General features: G+C 44.0%; 1 long non-coding RNA gene across 1 annotated transcript; it reads left to right on the top strand.

Annotated features, from left to right (window-relative positions):
* Nucleotides 1–231: 231 nt before the first annotated feature.
* Nucleotides 232–7,500, top strand: LOC141418831 (uncharacterized). Its single transcript, XR_012443468.1, has 3 exons — nt 232–636; nt 1,130–1,288; nt 7,291–7,500. It is a non-coding gene; the product is annotated as an uncharacterized lncRNA (long non-coding RNA).
* Nucleotides 7,501–7,739: the final 239 nt, after the last annotated feature.

The raw sequence follows: 7,739 nt of genomic DNA, 5'->3' as shown, positions 1-7,739 counted from the left end.
GGACCTTCCAAGGACTCCTCTCTGACCTCAGCTGCTTTGCTCCTGGTTTGTAAGCAGCTCCACCTGCTGCAATGCTCCCTTCCCATAAATGTCATCTTAAAGCCTCTCTTCCTGCTCCAAGTGAATGAAGATTTGCATTTTTTCCCTCCGTGTATTAAATTTCAAATGTAGGAGGGGTGAGGAAAAGAATCACTTCAGTGAGTGTGTTTCTTCAGTCTGCCAAGGAAGGGCCTCTGTGTCACTTGAGGGAGCTGAGCTCCCTTCCCTGTTGTCTGGAGAGAAGGCAGTGCCAAGACCAAGGTGTGGGAACATCTTTCATCCTCCCTGGCTGCTCCTTCATCAACATCCAGCTCCGCTGCCAGGATTGATGAATCGCTCAGAAGCGTCACAGCGTGGTGGCTCTTAGTGCTGCATGCGTTGGCAGCTGCCACCACTGTCCTATGTGTGACCTGCACGTCTTGCTGGAATGGCCAAAAGCAAACTTTCTCCTCAAAGTTTCCTTTCTTCTTAAACCCAACGATGCCAATCAAGTCTGTGAGCTCATTAGGCTTTCAGAGCCTGTGATGTGAAGACCCTTTCCTGAGGAGACCCTTTCCTGAGGCTGAATCACTGCTCTCAATCAAGAAACAAGTCCAGGTGACTGCACAGGGAGAGGACATGGGGGGGCATGGGGGCAGGGTGTGTGGGCTGGGATCAGATCATCCAAGACCTTGTCAGTCATTCTGAGGGTTCTTTATGTAAAAATGTATTTTATTATATTTGTTTCCAATTGACATATATTAGTTGGACATGCTAATGGGGCTTGGTGTGATAATTCCAACACATCCACACAACACGTACCAATCAAAACCTTCCTCTCTTCCTCTACCCACTATACCCACTTTCCCAGTCTTTCTCAACCTCCAGCAATCTGTTCTACATTCTGGTAGAAGTGTTTTGCTCCCACATAAGCTTGCTCCTGTGTCTGGCTTATTTTACTTGATGTAATATCCCCCAGTTCTTTCCATTTTGCTGCAAATGACAGAATTTCATTCCTACTTATATCACTGTGTATATATACCATATTTTCCTCATCCACTCATCCATTGGTGGACACCTCAGTAGACTTCCTAATTTCTTCCACATGCAGTGGGTGCGGTTGGAGGTTTCACAGTGGAGACTACTCTGCAAGAGGCATGAGAGGATCCAGGGGACCACTGGAACTGTTATGATCATCCAGAGAAGAGGACATGCAGATGTGGACCAGGCTGTGCCAACAGACATGGAGAGATGTGGACCAGTTTGCCAGGTGTGTCTAAGCTGCAATGATGTGGACTTGATAATGAGACGGAGGGGGAGGATTTAAATCCCTGTGAGTCTGGAATCTGGCACATATGTTTCTGCTGAGCTCATTCTTCCCTCTGCTCCCTGGACTCCAGCCATGGAGTCCCTGACATTGCCAGGTGCCCCCCCCCACTCCCGCTGCTCAGCCAGGACACTTACTTGCTTTCCCCTGTACCAGGAAGCTTCTTCCCGGACGTTCTCTTGGCCTTTCCTCACGTCATTTAAGTTTTGGCTCCAATATCTGCTCCGTAGAGAGATCTTCTCTGTCTCTAATTTGAATCAGAACTTCCTTTTTAATAGTTTCCTACTGTTGTAATGGTTCTTATCAGTAATTGTCTGCCCCGGCTATGCCCTTGGTTTACTTATTTGCTTTTTCCCCCATCTCCTCCACTCACATATACTATTCAGGATCTGGGCTGCTTCTGGTCATCCCTGTCCTCTAGCACTGAGAAGATAGATTCTAAATAATTAATTATTGATGTTCCAATAAACAATGGCTGATAGACTTAATTATGCCAGCATACCTCCATGATATCTGCCTTTCAGGCTGTGTTGAGAACTGTGACCTTACCAATCTCCAGACCTAGCACAGAGGGGCACATTGTCACATCAATCCTCATGGTTGCTCTGGGAAGTAGAACTTGAATCTCTCTAATGACCTAGGAGAAAACCAACTAGTTTCCTCAACATACAACTGGTGCAAAATGGAGGCTGGGTGTCAATGAAGCATGGCCCCAGCTGCATAATCCTGTATATCATGCATTTCTCCAGGACATGGGAGAAGAGGAGAAGCACACAGAGATGCATAGGCAGCTTCTCACCGAAAGAAAGGCTCTGTTACCTTGTTAACCTAGGAAATCTTTGGTCAGGTGGATGAGACCAGTCACAGGGTGCCCAGAGATTCTGCCCTCAAAAAAGAATTGCAGAGCCAGAGTAGATAGGGAACCTCTGCATGCTTTGTTGCCAGTCTGAGGCCTGGACTGGCTTCGGAGTTGAAAACTTTTAAAATTTTTATTAGTGTACATTAATTGTATAAAGAAGTTCCATTGTGGTATTTCCATAATGAATATATTATACTTTGATCAGATTAACTCCTCATTCTCTTTCTTTCCCCTCTCCATCCTAGTTTTAAAAGTTTTGGTGGGCTTCATTATGCTGTCCTCATACACAGACACAATGTGTTTTGATATTGTTCACCTCCATCACTCTCTCTCTCTCTCTCTCTCTCCATAGTCCAGCTCATCCCCTAAACAGTCCCGTGTTTATGTTTATTTTATGATATATATATATATGTCTATCTACCCATTTGTATATATATACACCCCTATCTCTATGCAGATATTTATCTATCTGTAGCTCTCTATACATACGTGTGCGTTTATCTGTATGTACATATCTGTACGTATAGATACACAGATACGTATTTAGGTCAGAATTCCCTATATGAGAGAAAACATGCCAAGTTCAGAAAGACAAATATCACGTTTTTCTCTCATACGTGGAGTCAACATTTTGTGATTGAAGAGTTGCGAGGGAGACAGTGAGAAGAAAGGGAGGATCTTTGGAAATGTTCTTACGCTCCTTGGCTCCCTGTTATCTACACCTGTGCTTGGCAGACATGGATGGGGTTTTCCTCTAATTTAATATGAATAAATGGGAGTCTCTGATGAGAAATACTTGTTCAAGTATGCAGATTGTGGTGAGGGTCTTAGCGTTTGGTCTATTCATCCTTTCTCTCCTCTTCCTGACCTGCTTCTCTCTGTTTCTCTGCCTCTGTCTCTCACTCCCTTTTCTTCTCTCTTCCTCTCTCATTACTCCCTCCTTTTCTCTCCATGATGTCACACACATATCTTGGAGAAATAGTCAGAGCAGCCTGCTTTAGAAATAAACAGAAAATAAACCTACCTGGCTTCCCTTCTCCCTCAGCCCCAAGGACATTCTTTGGCTGAACTCCCAGACAATAATATAGACAGGGGGCATTTGAGCTCTGTAGTCATTTCTCTGAGGTTGAAAGAATTGGAGCATAGAGCTAGAATTTGGCTAAAGGCTGCACCGAGTTAAATAAGAATTAATAAAGAGTCTTACTGGACCCTCAGGGGAAAAGGGAAACAGGGACTGTTTCTATTGGGTTTAATTAGAGGTTGTATACAGCAGACACAATATAGGCACACAGCAGTCTGATGTGGCCTAGTGGTGAGGAGCAGAGAATAAGCCTGAATTAACAAGCCCACACCTTCTCATCCTCAGTGTGTGCAACTGGGCACATGGCTTACTTCCTCTGAGACTCAGTTTCCCCATGTGTAAAATCAGAATGACAAGAACCTTCCTTTCATAGGGCCATTGCAATGATGGCATGAGATATTGATTTTGAATGTCTTGGTATGCATTTTTGGGTACATGATAGACCTTAGATAAATTATAATTATCACTAGTATTATTACAACTGCTGTCCTTTTTTCCAGCACTACTGGGGTTTGAACTCAGTTTCATGCTTATGAGGCAGGTGCTCTCTGTTTAAGCCATACCTCTAGCCCTTTTTACTCTAGTTCCTTTGGAGTTAGGGTATTGATTTTTGCCCAGACTGGCCTGAACTATGATCTTTCTGTTTCAAGGTTCCTGCTGTCATTGGGATGACAGGTGTGCACCACCACCACACCCAGCATTTTTCCCTTGAGATGGGAAGTCTTGCCGACTTTTTTGCTCAGGTTGGCCTGGAACTGCAAGCCTCCTGATCTCAGCTTCGTGCATAGCATGGGATGACAGACTTGCACCACTGTATCCAGCTATTAGTTGAGATGGCAGTCTCATGCACTCTGCCAGGGATGGCCTCAAACCGTGATCTTCCTGATCTCAGACTCCCAAGTACCTAAGATTACAAGTGTGAGATCCTGGCATCTGACTCTACAAATACAATTATTGACAAAGATGATTTGGCAAATATGAGCAAAAAAAAAAAATTTCCCCAGCCCATGTTTTTTTCCTGCTCGATGACAACAAACTAAACAGGCAAACCAATCTTCTTTGAGTTTCCCATCATGCATTTTGAAAGCATCTTGAATAGCTGAGAGTGAGAATTAAACAGATAACAAGCAAGCAGTCTGTCACCCATTCTGCCCTTTCAGGGCAGCTGACTGGATGCCGACTTTTGTGGGTGGGCAGTGTGGTCTCAGAGCTGCTGATGCTGAGTCTGTGGAAGTTTCAATCCCACAGGGACTGTTGTATGGCTGCTCATAGGTTGGTGAGTCCTTTGGGTTTGTGAGAAGTTTTCTAGGCTCTATCCCTCTGAGGCACCCTCAATAATTCTTTGGACCCACACAGATGATTTCTAAGGAGCAGAAGCATCAGACAAGACTGGGGGAAACTGCTCCAGCTGATAGGAGCTGCGGTGTGGGCAGGTCATGGGCGATCCAATTTGTCAGGTTGCTACTGGGAAAAGATGGATAGAAAAAGTGTGCCTGGGGAAATGAAGGAGCTGGCTGCTGTTCCTACAGCATGACATTTCTAGGAAACTTTGTTCAAAGATGGCAAAGCAGCTCTTTAAAATGTGACAGGAATAACAACAGATTAAAGTTTCTTGATGAGAGCCAGGCACAGAGTTTGGGTGTTTGGAGGGTCACTGGAAGATTGGATGGACATCCTGTAATCACTTTCTCCCTGGACCCCTTCCAGATGGTTCAGTCACATGCTAGCCAGTGAGGTAGAGGTGGAAGTCAGCCATGGAATTTGATGAAAAGCATTTTCTTTGTGTATACACCATCTTCTCTACTTCCTTTTTTATTCATACCTTGAACAATGCTGCAATGACTAGAACTGCTGCAGCTATCTGTGACATGAGGAAACAGCTCAGAAATATAAATGCCTTTGACCTAGATAGGACCAATGCCTGAATTATCTAAGAATGCTTGCTATATTGCAAACATACTTTTATTTGCTGGTTCTAAGGTGGTCAGAATTTCTGATAGCAGCAGACAAAAGCATCCCATCAGACACAAATTGACATATTAATTTGCACTTATGATATTAATAAGTACAATCTCATTGATGGTGAGAAAGATAGAGGATGATAATGGAAAAAGAAGACCCTGCACCTGAGCCTGCAGAAGACCCCATTACACTGTCATGTGGTTAGGCAGACCCTCTTAAAAATGTTAGTCCTTAAAATCTCAGCTTACATTGAGTTTCACAAAATAGAAATTACCCATCATCTCACCTTCCAGAAATAAATCCTGATATTTTAAAAGAAATGATTAAGTTTGATGAGAGAGAGAGAGAGAGAGAGAGAGAGAGAGAGAGAGCGATTTTTCCCTTATAACAGTATAGTGAAAAATATAGGTTACAGTTGTATGTTCATTAACAAATCCAATGAGTTCTAGCTCCCTGCCTACTAAAAGAAGACCTGCACTGTTCTCACAGCTCCTCCTTCATGTTTGCTTGCTTTCTGCTGAACCTCAAGTTGAAGTCTCTCTGATACCCTTAACCAACTTGTTAACACTCGTGGACCTCTGGGATCCACTGCTATGTCCCTCTACCTCTGATACCTGAGCAGTCACTCAGAGGAGTCCTGGTGCTGCCCCTGTTAACTGTGTCCATCCAAAGAACCACACCATCCAAGTCACGGGTGCTTTCTCGTGAGAATGTCAAGGTCCCCAGTCCTTGGTGAGCCACAGAAGCATCAGAGTTTTCTTCCATAGCAGAAACAATGACCCCATCCTCAGCTCTGCTCCTCAATTTGTCCTTTGGGGCTCCTGGATGTTCTCCTGATCATACCATGCAGACTTTTAATTTTAGCTATTTATTGGCTATTGAAGACATTCCTACATCAAGTACCACTTTATCTACCCAAGAACTCTTAAAAACATGGAAGCCCACCATGTAGATAGGTTGGCAAATGAGTATTTACTGAATATAGTTTTCCAAATTAATTTCCCTATTAGCTGGTGACTTCCACAGAAATGGAAAAGCTTTTGAGAAGACATGGACTTATTTTCAAATGGAAAACCATAGAAAGTTCCAGATCATCTCAGTGGATTTCTATGGGGAGTTTTTTTATTTCTTCTTGCTGTGGTTACCATGGGAGCGTGGTTACCATGGGAGTGTGGTTACTATGGGAGCGTGGTTACTATGGGAGTGTAGTTACTACAGGAGCATGATTACCATGGGAGCGTGGTTACCAAGGGAGTGTGGTTACCATGGGAGTGTGGTTGCCATGGGAGCGTGGTTACCATGGAAGCTGGTTACCATAGCAGCATGGCTACCATGGGAGTATGGTATTTTCTAAGCAGAACCTTTTGATGTGAGGGAGGAGGCAGGCCCTGGGAGGCACAGTCCTGCTGTTTCTCCTGTGTGGCCTGGGGAATTCTAATTTACAAAGTGCTTCCACTTCCTGGTGAGGAGACTTTGCCTGCTTTGGATCCTGGTTCACCCAGCATTGGGGATCTCAGAGTCACATCCAGCAAGATGGCAGTGAAGATGATGCAGCAAGTATGGACACCTCAAACTTCCAAGAGTGAGCTGAAGGGTGCTGCTGTGAGTGCATCTTTCTGTTTGAAAAAGGAGCCGATAATCTCACTCATTCTCATGTGGCACCTTATAATCTCCAAAGGCAAAACTTGAAAAGATCAAATTGTCTTTCATGAAACAGCAGCTGGGAGATGCTTTCCAGTTCTGGTGGTATAAGAACATCTCTGTGAATTGATTGCAGGATCGCTCCTAAAACCTGCATACCAAACTGCAGGAAATGGACCATGGCGTGGAGATGCACCCCACTCATCCCTACAGGTTAGGAGGAAGAGGTGATCCAAGCGCTGTAACGCCTCTGTGACATCATCGATTCCAGCGATCCATGAATTAATGGTAAATGACATCTAAGGAGCAGTCTCTGCTCTGCCCTTCAGTTTCTGTACAAAGATGAAGCAGCTACAGTTTCTGGTTTAACAGCAACTTACTTCTCTTCTGTTGTTTTCACAGAATGCTTCTGAGTTGACATCCACATGGCCCCAACAACCCAACCTGAGATGTGGTGACGCTATGAGTGTGCCCAGGAGCTGATAGGAAGTTGGGGAAAGCAGGATGGTTAGAGGGTCATTGGAACTCAGCCTCAAACCATATGGGGCTATTGTCTCGAGATCAGTTACTATAGGAATGTATAACTGATTTTTTAATTAAAATCATTAAAATAAAACAAATTTGTGTATGCATCTTTCATTTCTCCATGTACAAATAGTAATAAAATGCACATGTACCTGGGTATTTCTCAACCGCCTGTAAACCTGTGCTTTCTAGAGATCACATTCTCCATCAACCTCCTCCTTTTTCTCAAAAGATTTCGTGTACTTCTCGTAGACACTTTGGCTGAAGAAATTCTTCCCTGAACTTAGGGCCAAGCACAGTAGTGCTCAGCTTCAATCCAAGCTACT

Source organism: Castor canadensis, chromosome 18 (assembly GCF_047511655.1).
Source record: "Castor canadensis chromosome 18, mCasCan1.hap1v2, whole genome shotgun sequence".
Lineage (NCBI taxonomy): Eukaryota > Metazoa > Chordata > Mammalia > Rodentia > Castoridae > Castor > Castor canadensis.
This window is presented reverse-complemented; position numbering and strand designations above follow the sequence as displayed.